Source organism: Zingiber officinale, chromosome 3A (assembly GCF_018446385.1).
Source record: "Zingiber officinale cultivar Zhangliang chromosome 3A, Zo_v1.1, whole genome shotgun sequence".
In the NCBI taxonomy this organism is placed as follows: Eukaryota; Viridiplantae; Streptophyta; class Magnoliopsida; order Zingiberales; family Zingiberaceae; genus Zingiber; species Zingiber officinale.
The window spans coordinates 19,931,402-19,938,465 of NC_055990.1; positions in this window are offsets into that span (position 1 = coordinate 19,931,402).

Genomic DNA, 7,064 nt, shown 5'->3' on the forward strand with positions numbered 1-7,064 from the left:
TGATCAGATGCACGCCGCCATCCAGAGCACGACTTCCCAATGCTAGATGGCTCTTCTACTTCTGCTCTGTGGGTATCAAAGGCGCCTCAGTTTACACATGGAAGAGTTGTTGATCTGTGAAGCCTTTAGATTTCTCTGGTTGTTTGGTTTGTTTATTCCTCACTGTCTCATTTTTCAATCTGCTGTATCTGAGAGGCAAAGTAGGGTCAAATTGTGGTTGTCGATAAAGCTGTAGAATACAACTTTTTTCCAGAGGAAAAAAGCCCCTTGCCAAACTTGTGATGGTGCTATTAGAAAAAGGTAGATCCGTTAAGGTAGTGATGGTGCTATTAGAATGTTAGCGTATTTATGTGTCAGCTCAGTTGTGGCTGTCTAATTGTGTTAAGATTTGGTATGTACCTTATTATAGTCGTGATTTATAGACTTTAAATTTATTTTTAAAAAAAGGAAAATTCTGCTTATTCATTGTAGCTGATTTGGGAGGACGGAAACAAAAATTGTAGAAAATTTTGACGGTGGAAAATTTGTCTTACTTGGTAAAAGAGTATGAATTATTGTCCTTTTTTTATCTAAGAGAAATGATATGTTCAAGGAATATGGGGGCACGAAATCCTCAAGGAATGACTCAGTACTTCCTACGTGGAAAAAAAGAAAATAAAAAAAGCATTTCGTATTGCATAGTTTAGTTTTTGCCCTAAATCCCGCGACTTCTCCTTTCCCCTCCACCTGCGACACGATTCTCAACTTGACTTCTCCATTCTCCTCCACCGTCGCCGCTTCTCCCTCCTCCTCCACCCACGACGACGGCCAACCGAACCCTAAGATGCCACCCCATCAAAGTCCTAAAGCCATCCTCCACCAGCAGAAGCTCGTCATCTACTCCACGCGGTGAAGCTCCAAGCTCCTCCATGCTGTGAAGCTCACGCGGCTCGGCTCGACTTCTCCCTTCTTCTCCACCGTCGCCGCTTCTCCCTCCTCCACCCACGACAACGGCCAACCGAACCCTAAAACACCACGCTAGTAAAGCCCTAAAACCGTCCTCCACCAACGAAGCCCTAAAGTCCTAAAGCTCCTCCACCAACGAAGCTCGTCCTCTACTCCACGCGGTTAAGCTCCAAGCTCTTCCACCCTGTGAAGCTCCTCGAAGCTTCTCTAAGCCATAAATCTCCTCCACACCCTAACGCCATACTTCCCCCGGACCTAAAACTCCTCCACCAGCAAAACTCCTCCACGCCCAACACCACACTAACTTGGTCGATGTGGAGAGGATCTCGTTCGGAGGGAAGGTAAGGGTTATTTTTTTCCTTGTAGTTCCTTTGGAGGATTTTTATTGGCTGATTAATTGGAGGAATATGTTTCTAGTGCTCATTTCAGCACGGAAATGCCACTCTTTGATCGTCGATGTTACTGTATCTGCTGGATTTAGGAGTTGTAATGATTGACTTCAGATTTTAGAAGGATTTTAGGCTGCGTAAGCAAATATGCTTCCCTTTTGCCATATATGATGTTATGGACGAAGTATTGTTATATCATATAGTTGCAAACAATTTGGTAATTAGGTGATCTTTCTAGTTTGCATTTGTTTACTCTTCTTCTTTTCTTTTTTGTCAGTTGCTGGCATTTCTTCTCATATTGCTGTAATTTTTCCTATTACATGTTTGGGTCATGATTGATGAGTTGTTCTTCTATAGGATTATTTCTTTCTTTTATGCTAGGCACTTGTAGAAAGATAAACCAACCAATACCTATTTTAATTGGGATCAGTCAGTGTTAACACTATACTGGAGTCTGATTTAGGAACTCAGAGATGCATGCGAATTATTTGTGAGAAATGATTAAAGTATGTATCTAGTTAACTAAGGACAACTATTGATATGAAAAAAATTACAGGACAAAGGAACAAATATCCATGGAAGCCAGCTCTTCATCAGGAACATCTTTGACTCAAAGAAGCATGAATGATGAACAAGGTGAAACTCCCAATATATTATGTTATTGTGGATTAAGAGCTACCCTCTAGACATCATGGAAGGAAACTAATCCAGGAAGGCATTTTTTATTCATGTCCAAAATTTAAAGTAAGTTTTATTTATATTAAATTGTTTCAAAATCAAATTTATTTATATGTTGAGATCTCTTATATGTTATTTAACTATTGAGTTTTCATTAAATTTATTTGATATTTAGGATAGGGGATGCGGCTTCTTCTTATGGCATGACCCAGAATTGTCAGAAAGAACTAAGGCAATTATTAATCATTTGAAGATGGATAACAAAAAATTACCGATGGAGATTAGTGAATTGAAGAAATATAATAGTTACAAGGGTGCAATTGATTGCAATGATCTTCTGGAGGATGTGAACAACTCTGTTACTATAAAGTTGAGTGATGAAATATTTTCACTGAATAAGAAGTTTAGAGTTGCTATCGTTGTAGTTGTATTTATCTGGATTGTGATGATTTTAAGATGGTTGATGTAATTTACTATAAGCAAATAGCTTTAGATGTAATGAAAGATGTTTCTAGGTTTTTAATGTACCTTATCAATGTTTTATGATTTAATGTACCTTCTTAGTTATTCTTGGTTGTTCACTCACATATCCTTTCATGTCCTATGAGTTTATTCCAAGCATCTTTCAAAATGTAATGGAGAAATTAAATTTTCAAAGTGTATGAGTTTATTCCTATGATGATCAAGCCTCCTCTTTTCATTAGCAGAAGCTGTTTCAGTAACAAGGTTTATTTTATTGGCATGTAAACATGCATAAATTCTACACAAGATGTCATCTATTATTAGCTACAGAATGTCATCAAACACCTCAAATACATCTATACTTGGTTGGTGGATTGTGCAAATAACAGTTCTTCCAGTGTCAACTGTGTTCCTCACAGTTCTCATGCCAATAGCTGCAGCTCTTGCATCAAGACCAGATGTCGGTTCATCCATGAAGATGATAGAAGGATTAGCAACAAGCTCTACTACTATTGGCAGTCTCTTTCTTTGGTCAGTGGAAAGCCCTGTGATTCCTGGAAGACCCACTATGGCATCCTTAAGGTTGTCAAGCTCCACTAGGTCCATCACTTCATCAACAAATTTCTGCAAAGAAGGAAGACCTTTAATTCATTGCATTCTCAATACCAACGTTAGTACACACATACAATGCTTGTGAAAGTTATTTAATACATACCTTTTTTAGAAAGGAAGTAATTTACAAAATATAAATTTATTCATTTAAAAGGGAAAGAAAGGAGTGAGGAAGGATAGAGGAAGAGAGCAAAAGTAAGCAGAACAATCTTAGATTTGATGAATGGGTAAAAACTAATGTCCCATTTGTTGAACTCCGTGGTAGTTTTGATGTGATCAACCAAGTTGGTTAGGTCCTGCGTTTTGTCTGATCCCTGTGTCTGAGTGTGCAGGAACTTAGGAGCACAGGAAGTCGAGCGAAAAACGCAGCTGGCGAGAAGGACGGCATGGGAAGGGAGCCGAAGGGCTCGGTGCGTCCGAAGGACCGGAGAACTGCGGAAGAGTACACCTGGTGGGCGAGAAAAACGTGCGCGGCGTTCGAGGGATGTAAAGCCGGGGAGGAAGCCTGCTCGAGGAGAATGCCGGGAATTGGGTTCGGGTGAGCCCTATTCCGGTAGGCCGCAATCACCCAAGGCTTCCGGGGAGGAAGCCTGCTCGAGGAGAAGGCCGGGAATTGGGTTCGGGTGAGCCCTATTCCAGTAGGCCGCAATCACCCAAGGAACCGAACCGGAACAAGTCAACTGGAAGTTGACTTGTCAATGGTTCGGTCGACCGAACCCCTTGATCGGTCGACCGAACCCTTTGATGAATCGAAAGCGCTAGAGGGGGGGGGGGGATGAATAGCGCTCGTGATTATTTCGTTTGATTCGTAAACACTCGAGTAATTAAAACGCAGCGGAAAATAAGAAAGCAAGCACACAGAGACAAGAGGATTTACTTCGTTCGGAGCCTATGACGACTCCTACTCGAAGGCCCGCGGTCCTTGACCGCTTTCGGTGGGCAACAACTATAATATCGGAAAGATTACAATTTGAATTACAATTAATGCAATAAGTAAACTGATACCGACAACAAAAGATCGAAGAGTCTGAGCTTCGGGTTGTCGACGTCAAGTCGTAGCACTTCAAGGTAGTCTCGTTGGCAGCACTTCACATAAGAAAGCTTAGAATTTGTTGTTGTTCCTTGGCTGCACCCTCGCCCTCTTTTTATATGACCTTCCGGGCGCCTGGATCCCTTCCGGGCGCCTGGAGTGTGACGTGGCCAACCAACTAGGATGCTCCACGTGGCGAAGTCGCGGCAGGGATAAAACTTGGTCCCGGGCGCCCGGACCTGTTCCGGGCGCTTGGACCTCCGGGCGCCCGGATCCATCCCGGGCGCCCGGACCATCTTTTTCCAGCAGGTTCCTCTCCTGCAAAACAAGGTTAGTCCGAGCAAATACCCTCCAAGACAGTGTTAGAATCTGATAAAACATAGTAAAGAAGAACTGACAGTCTTCGGACTGTCCGAGTCTGACTTCGGATTCCCAACCGGAAACCCTAGGTCGACCCGACGCCTACTGTTCCCTCTACGGGGAACGTGTCCTCACCTACTCCCCTCAGGAGAGATTACCTGATGCCAGTCCGGTCCTCCAGACCGACTGGTCTTTCCGCCTAGGGTTACCACCCCCTAGGGTTTTTCTCCACCTAGGGTTACCACCCCCTAGGACCTAAGGTTGGCCCTTAGGGTTTTCCTCCACCTAGGGTTACCGCCCCCTAGGACCTAAGGTTACCCCCCCCTTAGGGTTTTTCTCCACCTAGGGTTACCTCCCCCTAGGACCTAAGGTTGCCGCCCCTTAGGGTTTTCCCTCACCTAGGGTTACCGCCCCTAGGACCTAAGGTTGCCGCCCCTTAGGGTTTTCCCTCACCTAGGGTTACCGCCCCATAGGACCTAAGGTTACCACCCCTTTGGATTTTCCCTTTGCCTAACCGCAGCTAGGACTTTCCTGAAACACTTATTCAACATGTTAGATCACCACAAACCTTAACTTTGAATCCTTTGCCATTATCAAAACTTAGGTTCGATCGTCGGATGCTTCCCGCACCAACAATCTCCCTCTTTTTGATTATGGCAATCGAAATTCAAAGTTAAGTAATAATATGCAGTAAGGTATAAGTACAAGGAAAAAATAGCATTACAAACTCCCCCTTAATATAACCTCCCCTTTGGATTTTTCTTTGAATTTCTCTACTTTGAATTTCTACTCTCCCTCTTTGCCATATATCAAAAATAAGCTAGCTTTGAAAAAACTTAACTTTTCAAGACAAAGCATTGATTTTACTAGAGGAGATTTTTCGTTGTGATATATTCAACTCTTTTTAACTTAGTGAATTTTCTAACAGAATTAAAAAAAAATTTAAATAGAAGAGACTTGAAAGTCGTAAATTTGAAAAAGTTTTTTGAAAAGCTGTTTAAGATAAATGAATTGCAAAGATACTTAAGGTAAAGGAGAAGCGTTAACCTTAGTGTTTAATAGTTTACAAATTTTGTTTTAGTAAGGTATCAGAGCCCTAAGATCCAAGCATGAGTTAAGATTTGTTTTGATCATGTATCAGATCCCTTAAGTACAAGCATGCTTAATCTTAATATTTCCATTTCCTTTAGTTTGAGAGATACTTTTAGCTAAGATAAGGTTATTTTTGTCTTTAACAAGTAACTAAGCAAATGTTTGTGATATCACAACACTTTAATTTCTCAGTTTTTAAAGAGGGAGTTTAGCAAAAACAAAAAAATTTGATCAAGACTCAGTTTAGCTAAGATTTTTAAATTTAAAATACTTTTATCAAAGAATTAGCTAAACTTATGAAGATAATAGTTTTGTTAAGTATTTAACCTTAAAAAGACTTAGTTTTAAAAAGACTTATGAAGATAATTGTTTTGATGAAATTTTGAGAATGCTTTGGAAAATACTTAGCATTTTCAGCAAAACTTAGCATGTGAAAACAATTGCTTTGAGACTTAGTTTTTTTTTTTTTAACTTTAAAAAATACTTAGCTAAATTTGAAAATACTTAGCTATATATTCAGCTTAAAAATGATTGTCTTGAGAAAACTTCTTGCCAAATAGCTAAGTTTAGAGTATAGTCTAACTAAGCTTAGTTAAAGAAGACTTGATTAAGTACTTAGCTTAAAGAGGTTTTACATAAAGGCTTAGTTTTGAAAACATTCTAGAAGAGTTATAATTTAAAAGCCAGGTCATAAATAATTTCAATTTTAAAGTTAAGTTAAGAATAACCTTAATTTTTGAAGATAAGTAAAAATTTGTTTTTTATTTTGAGGTCAAGTTAAAATTTTATTTTAACGAAAAACTAATTTTAAAACCAATTTAAAATCACTTCCCCTTAATAAATGCCTTAATAAATTCTTTGAGTTCAGGAGTCCAAGTATGAGAGGTTAAAAAACAATTTTCCTATCTTTCCATCTCACTCATTCTAGATAAACAAGCATGTTTAGCATATGAGTGAACGTGAGATGGAGTTAACATTTGCAATCATAATTTTATAATATGATTTGAGAATTAAAGATTTTTAGACCCTTTTTAAATTAATTGAATAACATTCTGAAATTAATTGAATAATATTTTGAAATGATTTAAAAAAATTTAATGATTTTGAAATGCATTTTCAAAAGATTTTTGAAATGAATTTTCAAAATATTTTTCAAATAATTTTAAAGGATTTTTAAAATGATTTTCAAAATAATTTTTAAAGGACTTCAAAATAATTTTTAAAGGACTTTTAAAGGAATTTTTAAAATGATTTTCAAAATAATTTTTAAAGGACTTTTTTAAATGAATTTTAAAATGATTTTCAAAATAATTTTTTAAAGGACTTTTTTAAATGATTTTCAAAATAATTTTTAAAAGATTTTTAAAGGAATTTTTAAAATGATTTTCAAAATAATTTTTAAAGGACTTTTTAAAATGATTTTCAAAATAATTTTTAAAGGAATTTTTAAAATGATTTTCAAAATAATTTTTAAAGGATTTTTTAATTGAATTTTA